The sequence below is a fragment of the Ailuropoda melanoleuca genome, chromosome 16 (assembly GCF_002007445.2).
Source record: "Ailuropoda melanoleuca isolate Jingjing chromosome 16, ASM200744v2, whole genome shotgun sequence".
In the NCBI taxonomy this organism is placed as follows: Eukaryota; Metazoa; Chordata; class Mammalia; order Carnivora; family Ursidae; genus Ailuropoda; species Ailuropoda melanoleuca.
Window position 1 is genome coordinate 91,261,205 of NC_048233.1, and position 11,396 is coordinate 91,272,600.

Genomic DNA, 11,396 nt, shown 5'->3' on the forward strand with positions numbered 1-11,396 from the left:
ATACATGAGCACAGAATGTCTTCCCACTTATTTGTGTCATCTTCACTTTCTTTCATCAATGTTTTATAGTTATCAGTGTACAAGTCTTTCTCTTCCTTGATTAATTTTATTCCCAGGTATTTTATTCTTTTTCATGCAATTGCTAATGGAATTCTTTCTTTAGTTTGTCTTTCCGATAGCTCATTATGGGTGTATATAAGCACAACAGATGGTTTGTATGTTGATTTTGTATCTTGAATCTTTACTGAATTCACTTATTAGTTCTAACAGTTGTTTGGTGGAGTCTTTAAGGTTTTCTATATATAATATCATGTCATTTGCAAATATTAGCAGTTTCATTTCTTCCTTTTTGATTTGGATGCATTTTACATCTTTTTTTTTTTTTTTTTTGCCTAATTGCAATGGCTAGGACTTCCAATACTATGTTGAATAAAAGTGGCAAGAGTGGGCATCCTTGTCTTGTTCCTGATCTTAGAGGAAAAGCTCTCACTGTTGAGTATGATATTAGCTGTGGGCTTGTCATATATGGCCTTTCTTATGTTGAGGTATGTTTCTTCGCTACTCACTGTGTTGAGAATTTTTATCACAAATGGATGTTAAATTTTGTCAAGTGCTTTTCTGCATCTATTGAGATGATCATATAATTTTTATCCTTCATTTTGTTAATGTGGTGTATCACACTGATTGATTTGTGGTTGTTGAACCACCATGACATCCCTGGAACAAACCCCACTTGATCCTGGTGTAGGACCTGTTTCATGTATTGTTGCCTTTGGTTTGCTACCTTGTTGAGGGTTTTGCTTCACTGAACTTGGTTATTTGTATCTTCTCTCTTTTCTCTTGAGTAGTTTTACTGGGAGCAGCTCAACTAATTGTTCCAAGGAAAAAAAATTTCACCTTTTGGCTTCATTAATCCTCTGTTATACATTTATTTTCTACTTTTATTTATTTCTTTTACTTTCTTTGAGTTTAATTTGCTGTTTTTCCACATAAATTCTTTTTTTAAAACAATTTCCCCCATCTTTTTTTTTTTTTTTTAAAGATTTTATTTATTCGACAGAGACAGAGACAGCCAGCGAGAGAGGGAACACAAGCAGGGGGGAGTGGGAGAGGGAGAAGCAGGCTCACAGCGGAGGAGCCCGATGTGGGGCTCGATCCCATAACGCCGGGATCACGCCCTGAGCCGAAGGCAGACGCCCAACCGCTGTGCCACCCAGGCGCCCCTCCACATAACTTCTTGAGAGGAATTTTTAGGTCATTGGTTGTCAGTTTTTCTTCTTTTGTATGTAAACCTTCAAAACAATAGGTTTCCCTCAAGGCCTGGTTGTAGCTGATCTCATAAGTTTTCATATGCTGTATTTTCATTATTCTTTCTTTTTAAGTGTATTTTTCACATATTCTTTTTCTTTTGTTTTCTCTTACACAACTGTTTAAAAATGTAAAAAAGGCCCCAGAAAACCCATTCTTTACTCACAAGAGATACCAAAACGAGATGTGAGCTGAATTTTCTCGTAGGTGACGGTTTGCCAACTCCTGAGACAGCCTGTAGTTTGCCGAGCTGGCTCTTCTGCTCGGTGTGCTATGGGGTTTGCCCACGTGGCAGCGTGCCTCGGTGCTCTGCTCCTTTTTGCTGCTGCGGAGCACCCATTGTGTGGATATGATATGATGCTTCTTGACTCGCTTGGTTCACTTAATAACCAATATGCTTTGGACATCTTTCCATGTTGGTGTACGTAAGTGTATCTCATTCTTTTTACCTTCGTCACTGCAGAGATGAACCACAGTTCTTTAACCAGTGCCCTAGTAATGCAGGTTGGACTGTTCCCATTTCCCCCCCACTGTAAAGATTACTCTAGGAAACAACCTGACGCATGAGAATGTTTACGGTCAGATCAGGGACTTACTCGTGTCACTTCCACTCAGAGTCGTGTGGTCAACCCTCACAGCAGGAAACGGTGGGAAATGTCGTCCAGCCATGTGTCCAGGAAGGCAGCCTGCTACCTGAATCATTCGTGTAATCTGCTGAGTTGGCTTTCTACTTCATAAGCTAGAGTGCCACACTGTTTGCAGTTTCTTTGCCTTTATCCGTACAGACTCCATTCATTTCCCAAGTTACTGGGGTCAACGCCTTCCCCCAGTCCCTTTGGGGAGGTTGTTTCCTGTGTGTATAATGTGACTACTGTATTCCACCCTGGGAGTCCCCGACTCCCGTGAGATTTTGAAGTCTGCACACATTAATGTTCTCTCTGTGCTATGAAGTTCTATGAATTGTTTAACAAGTGCGCAATGTCATGTGTCTACCCACTGCCCTGATCTTGGTTTCTAGTGCTATTCCCCAAAAATAGGGACCGGCCTCCCTGGCTTATTTTAGGATTGGGGCAGAAAGTAGGCAAGATGAGCCTGGAGCATTTTATCTTGCCAGCAAGTAAGGAAGTGTTCAAAACAAACAAATTAAAGAAACAAACTCCCTAATGACCAGGCTGTGTTTGCCAAAGGGACACAGGAGCCAAAAGAAAGAACTCTCAAAGCCAAACCTGGGAAAATTTGAGCAACAAAATAAAATAGTATTGAATATAATCCAACATATAAAGCGAAGTCCATGAGTTCATACTGATATAAATAATTGAATCAATAATAGCAAGTAGGTAAAAGTAATAATCAGCAGTAAGTGGGAGACAAATATCCCATGCAAAGAACTCCAAATAGTGTGTGCAGATGTTCCGCCCTCGGGGAGGTGGAGCATATAACCCTACACTCTTTAAGTCCGGGCTGTGCAAAGGGACCTCCTTCCACGGAGTGCAGGACGGGGGGGGGGGCGGGGGGGGACAGGGAGCAACAGCACGGCAGAGACACCTGACAAGCGCCCCACAGCCAGGCAGCCCAGGTCAGCACCACGGGGGTAAGTCATGTCGATGGCGTGTCCCTGACGTGACGTGATGACAGTGGCACTTTGCCTCCGGGCTCATCCTCCCAAATGCCACCACCCCAGCCTAATTGTGAGAAAAACAGCAGGCAGATTCCAATACCGCGACATCCTACAATATACTGACTGGTCCTCCTCCGAGCTGTCAAGGTCCTCCAAAACAGAAAGTCTGAGAAGTTGTCACAGCCCAGAGGGGCCTCAGGAGAAGTGACGACTGAATGTCATGTGGGGTTCTGGGTGAGGTCCTGGAGCAGGAAAAGGATATTGGGGGCAACGGAGGAAATCTGAATAAAGTGTGGGCTTTAGTTAATAATGACGGATCAATATTGGCTCATTAATTGTGACAGATGTACCCTACTAATTGTATTACTTAGGGTTCTCTAGGTAAACAGAATCAACAGGATAGAGATAGTTATAGATATGGATTTATGATAAGGAATTGGCTCACATGGTCATGGAAATTGAGAAGTCCTAAGATCTCCGGACAGCTGGAGCCCCAGGAGACCCGATGGTGAAGTTTCAGTTTGAAAGTGGCAAGCTTAAAACCCCAAAAGAGCTGATGTTTCAGTTTTGTGTCTGAAGGCAGGAGAAGATCCATGTCCCAGATGAAACAGGCAGGAGGAGTTCCCTCTTGCTTGGGGAAGGGACAACCTTAAAAACAAAACAGAACAAAAAACAAACCCCCCAAAAAACCAGCCTTCAACTGGTTGGATGTGGCCCACCCACACGGGGGAGGGTCATCTCCTTCATTCAGTCCACTGACACACACTTCAATGTCATCCAGAAATACCCTCACAGACAGCCCTGGAAAAATGTTTGAGTGAATTTCCGGGCACTGGATTGACCATTCAAGCTGACACACAAATAAACCTTCATGTACAAAGTTAGTAATAGGGGATTTGATATGAGTTATATGGGACCTCTCTGTTACCTTCAGAATTTCTCTGTAAATCTAAAACCCTTCTTAAAAACTATTTTTTTAAATGCCAGAAAGATTTGAAACAAGAAAGACTCTCTTGCTGGCCTTGAAGGAGCAAACAACATGTGAACTACTTACTGAGGGAGCCCTGTGGCAAGGCTCTGAATTCTGCCAACAAACAGTGCTGTCAGAGGAGGACCCCAAGCCTCAGATGGGCACCGTGGCCCCCTGACCCATGGTGTCAGCAAGTGAGACCGGAGCAAAGGCCAGCAACCCACACCTGGACTGCTGACCCTGGAAACACTGAGATTATGAGCACACTGTTCTGAGCTGCTGGGTCTGACGGTTCATTACACAGCAAGAGAAACTGATACATCAGGGTAACAATGGTGTGAAGTGTTCCTGCCATTATGACCAATGACATGTCTGGGTTATATTAGGCATCATTTAATATGGTACGTATTAAAGAAAAGAAAGTGTAATAAAGTTTTATTTTCATTGCCAAAGGTGAAAGGACAAAGCAGCTAAAGGGCTTCTCTTCTGGCACTTTGGTGACTGTATTTGTCACAGAGTCAGGACCAACAGGATGTGTGTGTAGGGGTAGAGATGGGGCGGGGGTTGGGGGGTTACTCTAACGAATTGGCCCATGTGATTGTGGAGACTTGGTAAGTCCAAAATGTGCAGGGTAGGCCAGCAGGCTAGAGGCCCAGAGAGGAGCTGATGTGGCTTGAGTCCAAAGGCCACCTGCTGGCAGAATTCCTTCTTGCTTGGGGAAGTCAGTCTTTGTTCTGTTAAGGCCTTCAACTGATCGAATGAGGCCCACCCACACAGCGGAGGGTTATCTGCTTTACTCAGAGTCCACCCATTTAGATGTTAATCTCGTCCAAAAATCACCTTCACGGGAACATCCAGAATGTTTGACCCGATGTCTGGGCGTCATGGTCCCAGCCTCGCTGACACAGAATTAGCCATCACACCAAAGGATGGCCAGGGTTGTGAACTGCTGACTGCAGAGTGGCACGAGTGTCTTAGACGTGTCCCACATGGAGCGGGCCTCTCTGGGAGTGGGGCTTCAGGACAGCAGAGTGCAGATGTGGGCTGGGAAGGGGCAGCTGGCCCCTCCACACAGTCTCCACTTATGAGCTCTGAGTTTCCAGTCAATGCTGCTGCACATACGAAACACTTAGTGGGAGTGCGTCTTTGTAGATAAAAGGAAGAGGCTGAGTTTTGCGGTCTGGGTGAGAGTTGGATCTTTCTGGAAGTGGATGTTTAATTTTGAATGAAATAGCAGGAAGCAGCCATTTTTAAATGACTTGAAATGATTCTTTTTTTTTTTTTTTTTTTTAAAGTTTTTTTTTTTTTTTTNGAGACAGCCAGAGAGAGAGGGAACACAAGCAGGGGTAGTGGGAGAGGAAGAAGCAGGCTCATAGCTGAAGAGCCTGATGTGGGGCTCGATCCCAGAACGCCGGGATCACGCCCTGAGCCGAAGGCAGACGCTTAACCGCTGTGCCACCCAGGCGCCCCTTGAAATGATTCTTAAACTTGTCTGTACATCCCAGTTCCCTAGGAGAGCTATTGTGGCAGTCGACTGGGACTGCCACAGAGTTTCTAATTGATTTCTAACAAGTTTCCAGGTCATGCTAATGCTGCCGGTCCAGTGTTTCATGTGATGAAATAGATTGGCAATAAAAATAATATGCGTATGTTTGGGGCATCTGGGTGGCTCAGTCAGTTGATTATCTTACTCCTGATTTCAGCTCAGGTCATGATCTTGGGGTGGTGGGATCCAGTCCCGTCTCGGGCTCGGCACTCAGTGTGGAGTCTGCTTGTTCCTCTCCCTCTGCTCCTCCCCCTGCTTGTGCTCTGTGTCTAAAATAAATACATAAATAAATGAACTTATAAAATAAATAATATGCAAATGATTAATGCATGTGCATTTTTTCTGAGTCCCTGCGCGGAGGACCTATCTATGCCTTGCCGTCAGTGCCCCTCTGCTTTCTCCAGCAGTTGTGGTTCCATGTATGGACACAGGGTGGCGCCATGTGCCCACTGTGTTGCTCGGACCTTCCAGGCGGCTGGCAGCTTTGAGTGGGAGGATGTGTGCAGGTGGCTGGTCTCTCCTATCCCAACCCCCAGGGGCAGTAGGGACAGGTCAAGGGCAGAGATAGGTATGTGCTGGGTGTGGGTGGTTGAAGGAGATGATGGCGAAGATTCAGGTGACAGGGGTCCTTCTGAGCCCTCGGGAGCTCTTCCTGATGCCACTCATGTCCAGAACAGGCCGGAACAGGCCTGGCTGGGCCTGATCCCTGGGCCCTGCTCCCTCTCCAAGCCTCAGTTTCTCCTGCTGTTACAGGGGACTCATCTGACACTGCACCCCTCAGAACCCTTCACTTTCTTGTTCGGTGTGACCCCCCCCCCACTTGGCCACCCCTCCTTTCTCCATGGGTCGTCCCAGTTTCCTTCCAGGTGGAGGAGGAGAGAAGTCGGGACGCAGAGCAGTGCTCTGTGGAGGCTTAGTGTGGCCTCAGAGTGGTGAAGGCAGGGCCATGCCAGGCTCCCCACCTCTGCCAACATCTGTGTGTGCTGGAGGCGGCAGGGATCTGTGTCGGGTTTGGTTTGAACAAGTGGTTCTGGGGACTAAAACCCAGTTGAGTTGAGGTCTGAAGCTCACCGTGTGGGTGGTGGAGCCCTCAGAAGCTATGTGAGCGCGGAAGCAAGAGGGCAGGGTTGTGCTAAGAAGCACTGGAAGGTTAGGCCTGTGGGAACAGATGAGAAGGGGCTGAAGGGAACAGTGGGTGTAGCCTAGAAGTTTGAGGGAGAGGCCTGGGATTTCTCTCCCTTGGACCACAGTCCCCAGTCCCCCTGTCCTGGCCCTCACCAGGGCCTCTTCCATCTAGTAGTCCCCCACCCCTTATGCCCCCGCCCCCCAAGCTGGGAAGGGTGGAGAAGGCCTTCCTTCAAACCAGGCCTGGGTGTTTGGAGACAACAGGTCTTTTCTGTGAAAAAAGAAACACCGTAGGCTGCATGATTGATCGTCTGACCCACAACCTTATTCCTGACTGGACCCCAAAGCTATAATTAAAGGTTTAGGTGGAAGGGATTTACTCCAGAGGAGGGGCAGAGCCCCCCGTGGCCTGAGGCTGGCATCGGGACTTGGGACTCAGCGTTGCTGGAGATAACATTCAGGACACACTCCCTCCTCCAGCTTCTGAGGGTTTGCCTCCTCTCTGGAAAACCCAGACAGAGGCAGTGGGAGGCGGGGTGGGAAGCCCGGAAATGAGCCCCACATTTAGAACAAGCGTGGTTTCCAGAGAAGAGCAAACGTAAAATTATGTTTCCCATGCAGTGTATTCAGGTCATCAACTCACCGTTTCTAAACAAACGGACCGGGGCGTGGTCGTCCCTGCGAGGACGGTGACCGTGGCTGAGTCTGGGGTCAGGTGGCCTGCTGCCCCTCAGCTCGTGGCCTGTGCCCATGCTGGTCAGGGCCGGAGGCAGTTAAAGAGTGCATTCCGGGCTGTGAGCTTCCTTGCTGTGCACGGTAATCTAGGTCATTCCGACCCGCCGGGTTCCTTCTCGTCTGACTCAACTGCGTACTCCCCAGGCCAGTGCCGGCCATGGAACGGAGACTACGGTTGTCCATCCGACCCAGCCAGCCAGCCACCCCCGACCCAACTCTCCTCTTTCCCCACCCCCACCAGCCTTCCGACACTGACTGAAATCTGCCAGGCACCAGTTCTGTGATGAAGCCAACAAGGTCCTTGCCCTCGTGGGGCTTGTATTCCAGCTAGGAAAGCAGTCTGTCAATAAGGTACGTCTGAGGAGAGGTCATTGGAAAAGGACCTGAATGATTTGAAAACATGAGGCAAAGGCTGTCCAGGCAAAGGCACCAGTGTGAGGTGGGAGTGAGGAGTGTCTGGGATAAGGCAGGAGGCTGGCATTAGGGTGTAGGGAGCAGGTGAGGGCAAGGTCAGGCATTCAGGCCTTGGAAGCCATGGGACAGAGGTGGACGGAGCCTGTAGGGGAGGCTGAACAGTGACAGTGGTCAGAAGCTGGTTGTTCCCCAAGGGCTGTCCTGGCTCCTGGGTGGGGAAGTCTCAGAGGACACGTTCCAGGTTGGACTGGGTGAGGGTGGGGAGTTGGCTTGGTGGGATGTGGCGACATTGGTGACCTGGTATGGAGTGTGAGCACCAGAGGGAAACGAGGGTGGTGCTCAGACATTTGACTTGAGCAGCTGGGAAGGGAAAGGGCAGGGGGACACACCGCAGGGCCTCGGGAACTCCACCAAAGGTGGGGCAAGGGTCAGCATTAGTCTGTCCTAAGTCATCAGTGATAAGCAGCTGGGTGTCATGGCCAAATGAGGTCTGGAGAAGGTGGATGGAGAGGTTGTGAAAGTCCTGGGGCTGTCGGGAGTCAGGAAGGATCTGGACAAGGTGGAAGGAAGACCAGGGGCTCAGCTTCCAGCAACCAAGGACAGAAGGGCTGGAGAAGCCACTGGGACCTGAGTTTGGCACTTGACTCACTGCAGGGGCTCAGGGCCGCTGCTCTCCTGGAGGACAGTAACTGGGGTCCACAGAGGTTCACATCTGGTCACTTCCATTATCTCGGAATCAGCAGTAGGGTCTCTGACGAGGGTGTGTGTGTGTAGGGGCTGTTGGTACAGAGAGAAGGTGTGAAATAGTCTCTCAGAAAGCAGGAAAACAAATTTACTAGTAGATGTTTGCTGTGGGAAGAAATGAGTAACTCATTTTCTGTAGAAATAGGAGAAGAGAGGCAAGGAGGCTCTGAGCTCACACATGGCATGTGGGCAGGTTACAGGCTGATTATCGCAGGGTCAGCGGGCGTCGTGGACCCAGCACATTCAGCCCTGGGAGCCTTTACTGAATGTGGGCCCAGAGCCAGGGGCTTAAGTGCCCCCAGAGCCAGGGGCCTAAGTGTCCCTAGCCCCTGAACTCGGACTCACAAAGTGTCTGCTGACCCTCTCCCCACCTCTGTCTGTCTGCGGTGCAGCTGTGATGGTCTCTGAGTGCGAAGGCTGTCATGTCAGTGTAGGTGTCAGCACTGCTGACGTCAGCAGGGAGGCTGCTCGGACTCACCACGTGCTGAGACTGGAGAAGCAGGGCTCTGGGAACACCCAGCTGGTCCATCAGTTACGAATCAGAAGGCAGGGCAGCTCAGCCAGGAGTTACTGAGTTAGAGCATTTTAAAATAGCTCTACATGCTTCTGCCAGCTGACACTCCAGATACTAATGGTTCACTCTGAACTTACGTCACCTTCCCCCTCTTGCATTCTCAAGCTCTCTGACGTCCCTGATCCTGCTTCTTTGTTGAGTGCCCTTTTCACAGAGAAATGAAGGCCCTTTGCAGACCTGCCTGCACTGAGAAAGGCTCGAAGCCCCTTGGGGGCCACAGCAACCTGGAGGCTGCTGGTCTGAGGCCGGTTCTTGCCCACTTCCAAGCGGGCATCCTCTCTGCCAAGCGCCATGACAGGAGGGGACAGCTGCAGCTCCCCCCACCCCCCCGAGCTATAAAAAGCCCCAACACCCGAGTGAGCAGAGGACACACCGAACAGATACACGGAACTTTGCTGGACTCCAGGAGGAGCTCGGCTCAACTACCATGCTGAGGTTAGCCTGTGCCACCAGGCTGCTGCGGGCCCCTCTGAGGGGCTGGCTGGTTCCCAAGGCACACGTCTCTGCCAAGCCAGCCCGGACACCCACTTCTCCTACGGTGAGTACCTCCAGTGCTGACCCGAGCAGGGGGAGTGGGCAGGCCTGCATTATTCTGAAGATGAGGTGGGTTTGGGGGCAGGATACAGAAGGCCAGGCTGGTAAAGGGAAGGAGGAATGTATTCTCAGGCCTGCAGCTTCTAGAGGTGACCTTTGTGCTGGAACACAGCCCTATGGCTGGGACCCTGTTCCTACTCCAGGAAAGAGGTCCTTGCATCCATCGCCAGGAGCCAGCGGAGTCAGTTAGGGGATGGTGGTCTCTCTGTTTCCAGGCCCCCACTTGCCTTCTGGCAAATGAGGGGTGCTAACGGCTGACCTTGGAGGGCACTCAGTGTGTACTCCAGCTTCACCGCTCATTGAAGGGGAAGAGTGGGCTGCTTTGAGGGTCCGTGAGCGCACAGGTGGAAACACAGAACTCAGTTACCCTCGGGCTCCCGGAGAGCAGATAGCTACCTCTGTGTTGAGCGTCAAGAAACCAAGGTCTAAAAGGTCATCTGTTCAGGGTCATATCACTGGTGAAGCTAAGATCTGAACCCAGCCTAAGGGCCCAGTTCTGGGCCCATGCTGCTCTGAATCCGCTGGGAGGCAAAGCCAGGAGGAAGAATTGGTTCCCGAACGGCACCTGACTCCGTTTTAGGGAACAGGCAGGGATGACTGGCCCAGGCTCTGTTGCAGGAGGAAACCGGAGGAAGTGTAGTTGGTTCTTCAGGATCTGGCTTGGGGTGGGACGGCCTTGGCGCACTGGTGTGAGCGCACACACATGCACGTGCGGTACCGGGAGCCCCATCTCCTCCACCCAGGCTTCTGAGCAGGACTGCCATTTAGGGAGAAGTCCCTGCCCTTGTATGACCCCAGTCTCAGCTGTCTCTTCCGTCCCACGCAGCACCCGACACGCACAGGTCTGCTGGTATCAGGAAGGGAGGGCACATGCTGTGCCCGGTCAGGAGTTCAAGGTCGGGGGACACACGGCCTGGCCAGGCAGGCTCTAGGGGTGGGGGTGGGGGGGGAGGAGGGGGCGATGATAAAGAGGTCCTTCCCCACAGAGACTCGAGCCCAGGGCTGCTAGTCTGGGTCTTTGCAGACGCTGTCCACAGTGACGACTACAGTGGTCCCTGCTCGTGCATTGCAGGGTTTTTCCACCTGACACACAAGAAGTTTGGGGCTGGGTTGAGGGTCCCACAGGAGCGGGGGCGGGGGGCAAGACATCTCTAGCACTGGACTGCTGCTCTGGTTAGGAGCTCCCCACGGCAGGACCAGGAACAGAGGGGCAGGGAGACAGCCTTCCCCAATGACCCAGGAATGACCTGGTAATGGTCTAGTCAACTCACAAGTACGTGCTTTCCTTAACCCAGGAGCAAGCCATTGGGCTCTCTGTGATGTTCCTCAGCTTCCTGATTCCTGCAGGCTGGGTCTTATCCCACCTGGAGAGCTACAAGAGAAGTTCCACAGCATGAAGGCTCCGCAGCTCGGGCTCCAGGCGCAGGACAAAAGACCCCATTAAACCCCTCCCCCACCTAGTGTTCGCTTGGTGCTTGTGTGATTTGTGTACGAGCAGCCCCCTCCCTGGACACTCGGCACTAGGTTGAGGGCTGGCTGGGACACCCGGGCCCCAGAAGCCACTGGCTGGGTGGTGGTGGGTTGGACGCCTGTCAGATGGCAGCGGACACCACGTCTGAGCCACAAGAGACAGGACTTGCTTCCTTGGCCCCAGTGCCCTGCACGTGCCGAGCTGCCCTTTTCCCTGGGTAGGAGAGGAGGGCTGAGGCCAAACCCCCACCAAGCCCCATCTCCCATCTCCTGCTTTCTAATCTCTTAGGCCCAGGCT

General features: G+C 51.0%; 1 long non-coding RNA gene across 2 annotated transcripts; it reads left to right on the top strand.

Moving 5' to 3' along the window:
- Positions 1-7,592: 7,592 nt before the first annotated feature.
- Positions 7,593-11,088, top strand: LOC109488536. Of its 2 annotated transcripts, XR_002141528.2 has the most exons (3): positions 7,593-7,653; positions 9,140-9,572; positions 10,924-11,088. It is a non-coding gene; the product is annotated as an uncharacterized LOC109488536 (long non-coding RNA). The 2 variants fall into 2 exon arrangements; XR_002141527.2 differs by lacking the exon at positions 7,593-7,653 and having other exon boundaries at positions 8,391-9,572.
- Positions 11,089-11,396: the final 308 nt, after the last annotated feature.